The 5,505-nt window shown below is 40.3% G+C and overlaps 1 non-coding gene across 1 annotated transcript; it reads right to left on the reverse strand.

Annotated features, from left to right (window-relative positions):
- Positions 1-3,695: 3,695 nt before the first annotated feature.
- Positions 3,696-3,805, reverse strand: LOC141636022 (small nucleolar RNA R71). Its single transcript, XR_012540666.1, has one exon. It is a non-coding gene; the product is annotated as a small nucleolar RNA R71 (small nucleolar RNA).
- Positions 3,806-5,505: the final 1,700 nt, after the last annotated feature.

Consider the following 5,505-nt stretch of genomic DNA (forward strand, 5'->3'; position numbering starts at 1 on the left):
TGTTTCCCCATTAACCCACTTAGTGCTCCATATGTGCATGTCGGAGAGGTACCCCACTTTCCAAGCGCAATTTGGGAGAATAAGATCAAGCCCCCACAGCAGACTTCTACAACCCCATGACAGATTCGAGGTATGTTTTGCGGACATGGAAGCAGGACCAAACGAGGGGGAGAGTACTTTGTCTCTGAAAACTTTCCCAAAGAGCGTGTCTTGCGCCGTGATCAACTTCCAGGCTTGCTTGGCCAGGAGAGCTTGATTCAGACAAGAAACGTTCCTAATCCCAAGACCTCCTCTACTTTTTGGAATACTTAGGAAATTAATACTACACCAGTGCACCGTCTTAGACGATCTCAAGCCCGCCCACAAAAAATGTGACAAAAGAGAATTGATTCTCTTGGCCACACTTACCGGTATTTTAAACACCGATAGGAAGTAGTTAGAAATAGTGGACAGAACAGAAGAGATTAGTGTAAGCCATCCATTTGGGTGTGAAAGATCCCATTCCACGAGGAGATCCGCTTCTTAACATTGTCAACAAGCGTGGAGAAAATATCTGCTTTTGAGCTTTCAAAATCCGTGGATATACCCAGATACTTACCAATGCCCTTGTTATTCCGGATGTTAAGGATTTTAAGTCCCGCAGAAGCACGACGAATCGGAGTGCTTGGGCTAAAAATAATACCAGATTTTTCATAATTGATAGTCTGACCCGAAGCCTCACAAAACCGCCTAAGAATTCCATCAAGCTGTCGAAAAGCATCCTTTTTATCCGTCAAAAAGAAGATAGAGTCGTCAGCGAAAAATAAATGCGAGAGAGGTGGAGAGGACCGGCTAAGCTTAATGCCCTGCAACCATCCACAACTAATAGCAGCAGAGATATTACGGGACAAAACTTCCATACAGAGAATGAATAGATACGGAGACACGGGATCCCCCTGCCGGATACCACACCTAGGCTTGAATTGTTTTAAAGGAACCCCATTGAGTAACACTTCATACGAAACAGTAGACACACAGTTCATAATTAATTTTACCAAATTGTCAGGGATTCCCATGCACCTTAAAGTTTTAGAAAGGAAGGTCTAATGGACCCTGTCATAAGCCTTGCTCATATCAGCCTTAAAAGCAAACCGACCATGGCGGCCTTTTTTATGACCGTTGATGTTGTGAATTGCTTCGTGAGCCAAGAGAACATTATCACTAATATGTCGTCCCGGAACAAAGGCATTTTGAGAGTCCCCTACAAGATACCTCATAACCCTTGCAAGCCTATTAGCGATACACTTGGTGATGATTTTCATAATAACGTTGCAGAGACTGATAGGACGGTATTCTTCTACTGTCTCCGGGTTCTCACATTTTGGAACAAGCGTAATAAAAGTTCTATTCATTTCTTTGGAGATAAAACCTGAATTGAGGGCGGATAACGCAGCACTAATAACATCGTCCTTAACAACATGCCAACATCTCTGAAAAAACGCAGCTGGGATACCATCAGGTCCTGGCGACTTTAAAGCCCCTAACTGAAACGTAGCACGTCTGACATTCTTGGCCGAGAAAGGCTTCTTAAGAAAATCGACATCGTCGTCCTTGACCCGAACATCCACATTGGAAAAAAGATTAGAGCTACTCGACTCCCTTTCTATATCTGCTCCAACAACCTCCTCATATCCCGGGTTCAAGATATTATAGAAGTGATTAAAGAAAAGCTCACCCACCTGATTCTCATCAAATGTCCAGGCATCATCTTGCAATTTTAAGCCGAGGATAAAATTATGCCCAGCACGACCCTTAACCCAATTAAAAAAATATTTTGTACAAGTATCCCCATCAACGATCCATTTCAGTTTTGCTTTCTGCCTCCAGAACATGGCGACTGCTAAAGAAAATTCTTTAAGCTCCTCATGAACCTTCTTTGCATTCTAGATGCTCTATTTTCATAGTATCTCGCTGTCCGGGACAGCGAGTTACATACAGCTTTCTTTTTTTTAAAAAAAAAAAAGCGTAAATGATGACGTGGACCCATTTTTGATAAATAGTTTGGAAACCGCCCTATTTTGTTAAATAGTTTAGGTTTGAACCCCAATTAAGCAAAAATTTCTTATATACATTGCCATTGTTCCGTCTTTGGGATCAAAAAATTTTCAGCCGTCATTTGCTATTTCTTTGTTTGGCTACATTATTTTAATAATTCGTACGTACTTAATTTCATTTCTTTATATTTTGATTCGGGTTTTAGTTCGAGCTTTTGCTCATCCGTTTTCATATTAGTTCAAATTTCCCTTTGGTAATTTCTTCTTCTCTATTTATATTTGTTATTGCAATTTTTTCGTTTTCTAATTTATTATTGTGCAATTATTTACGTTTTTATTGTCATTAGATAGTTTACATATTATAATGTTTGTGTAGATTGTTATTCTAGGGTGAAAGAATGTAGCGTGTATAATTAGTATTTCATATTGTTTGAATCGGGTTTGTATTGGCATCGTTATTGTCTCTATTTCTTTGCTTGATTTAATTATTAAACTTTGATTAGTGGCCACAATCATTTGTTTATACTCGTTAATTTCATACCCAAGACCGAAAGCCGGGAAGGGAATTAGACAAAGCATGAGTAGTAAGACGACCTAGTAAGATCGGAAGCCTATAGGACCCATATTATAGCCGGCGACAAACCCAAAAAAACACGTGCCATTGACTTAGACAATATAGACATCACAATACCCGTATTTGACAATATGATTATGCTAGTTTACATGTGAAACACGTATCCCTAGATTCCACTTTATATTGTTATAATTTTCTTCTTGTTTATCGCTTTATTTTACAAACCAAACTCATAAACCGACCTCGATAAAATTCGACCCATGACAACCATTATATCAACTACCGTCTGTCTGAGATCGACCCCTACTTCCCTAACTACATTAATTTGTTGTTAGCCTAGCATAGGGTATTTTATCTTTGATTTTGGTACGCAAAGACCCTGTCAAATTTTGGCGCCGTTGCCGGGGAGCACGGTTTGTTGCTTTATAGTTATTGAATTTTACCCTGTTTTTATTTGTCTCGGGAAACACTTGTTCCTTGGGACCGTTCCTACCATCTTCTTGTAGTTTTAGTCTTATGTGCAGGTCTTCTCATTTGGGTTAACCATTTCCTATTGATCTGGAACCCGAGAGAACCTTTCACCGTACACTATCAAAGAGCTAGCAAATTCTTCCAATTCCGATAGTTTGGCTCACATCCATGCCAATTATCAAGCTCTTGAAGAAGAGGAAGCCACTACTCCTTCCTCACCATTATCTCCACCACAAGTTCCAAAGAAAATGGTATGCTTATCCGACCATTCCAAGCCCACCGCCGAAATGCTCCCTAAGGGTATCTCCACCACCAATATTGTAGCGGCGAATTTTGAGATCAAATCGGCCTTCATTAGCCTAATTGAGAAACGCCAATTTGGTGGAGGTCCTCTTGAAGATCCCAACTTTCACATCCAAAACTGTTTTGATTATTGCTCAATGATAAGGCAACCGGGTTTCACGCAAGATCAATTACGGGAGATTATGTTCTATTTCTCTTTGACGGATAAGGCTAAGCTATGGATCAATAGCATTGACAAAGTTTCCATGGGCATCACGGATTGGAATAGCTTGGCTCTTGCAATCAACCAAAAGTACTTCTCTCTGGAAAAGACTGCCCTTTTGAGAATCCAAATCACCGATTTCCGACAAGGGGGTGACGAGAGCTTATTTAAAGCATGGGAGAGGTATATGGAATTGCAAGGAGAGTTCCCTCATCATGGGTTAGATCCTTGGTTTTTGGCTCTCACCTTCTGCAATGGTTGTTATTCCGATTCTCGCTGCATCCTTAACTCCGCCAACAATGGGCGGTTTGATCAAATTGATACATATATTGCACATGCTACTATTGATTCTACGGCTGTCAATTCAGGGAGTGCAAATCCATTAAAGGCTAAGCAAGAGGATCCAAATGTGGCAATATTACATGCTAAAGTGACCCTTCTATCTAAAAAATTTGAGAGCTCTCACGGCTCCAGTTCTACTCACCAAGTGAATGCAATGTCAAGTCAAGTCAATCCTTCGTGTGACCTTTGTAGAGGTGTGGGGCATGTTGCCCAATATTGTGAAAATGCTTTACAATAAGCCAATGTTTTCCAAGCTCAAAATCCCATCTTCTACAAGAACTCAAATGTGCTTGCTTCTCATCATGAACAATTTGTGCCTCACCAAAGACCAATAAACCTACCGAGTTTCCAAGCACAAAGGCCTCAAATTATCCAACAACAATAAGTTCTCCAACCCCAATTCCAACAAAAATTTCAAGGTCAATCCTCCACTTACCATCAAAATGACCAAGGTGTGAGTAAACTTAAGGCTATTATGATGCAAATGGTTAAGGCACAAGAGAGCATGATCAACCAAATGCAAATCCAAATGCAAAAGAGCGATCAAGCTAAAGACGCAACTATCAAAATGTTGGAGACTCAAATTGTCCAACTTGCCACTTCTAATGCTCAAAGACAACAAGGTCAATTATCACATCAAGGTGAGAGACCCATTCATGGCATCGTTAATGCCATTCATTTGAGGTGTGGGAAGAGCTACGACGAGCCATCTTTGACGATAGATTATGAGGTGGCAAAGAAATATTCTAAGCTTGGGGAAGGTTCTCAAAAGAAGGCTGGTGATGAGCCTATTGTGGAAGATATTGAAGAGGAGATTCCCATTGCCAAGGTGAAGGAGCCCAAAACTCCCATTAAGATTCAAGTGCTATTTCCACACCGCCTAGCCAAGAACAGGGATGAGAGTAAGTTTGGTAAGTTCTTGGATGTTGTTAAGAATTTACAAGTTACTGTTCCATTTGTTGAATTGCTCTCCCAAGTCCCTTGTTATTCAAAGTTCATGAAAGAAATCCTCACCAAAAAGAGATCCTTCGTTTAAGTAGAGACCGTAGCTTTCACCGAAAAGTGTAGTGAACTATTGTAAATAAATGTCCCCTAAGCTTAAGGACCCCGCTATTCTATTCCTTGCACTATTGACACATATACCATTGATAAGGTCCTTTGTGACCTAGGTTCTGGTGTAAGTGTCATGCCATTTTCTATTTTTGAAAAACTTAACATGGGTGCTTTGAAATGCACAAATATCAAATTGCAAAAGGCGGACCATTCGATAAAGCAACCTATAGGTGTCTTAGAAGATGTACCCGTTAAAGTTGGTAAGTTTTTCATACCCGTTGACTTCTTAATTCTTGATATGGCCGAGGACTCACAAATCCCAATCATTTTGGGAAGGCTATTTTTGCACACCGCGAGCGCGGTAATTGATGTAAAAAATGGGAAGTTGACCTTGGAGGTGGGCAATGACTAGGTTACCTTTACCAAAAGCAATACCATTAGGAGCCCAATGTTACAAGAGTCTTGTTATTTACTTAACACTGTGGATTCTTATATTGCTTCTTCTATACCACGATCCTTACTGACGG

The sequence above is a fragment of the Silene latifolia genome, chromosome Y (genome assembly GCF_048544455.1).
Source record: "Silene latifolia isolate original U9 population chromosome Y, ASM4854445v1, whole genome shotgun sequence".
Classification (NCBI taxonomy): domain Eukaryota; kingdom Viridiplantae; phylum Streptophyta; class Magnoliopsida; order Caryophyllales; family Caryophyllaceae; genus Silene; species Silene latifolia.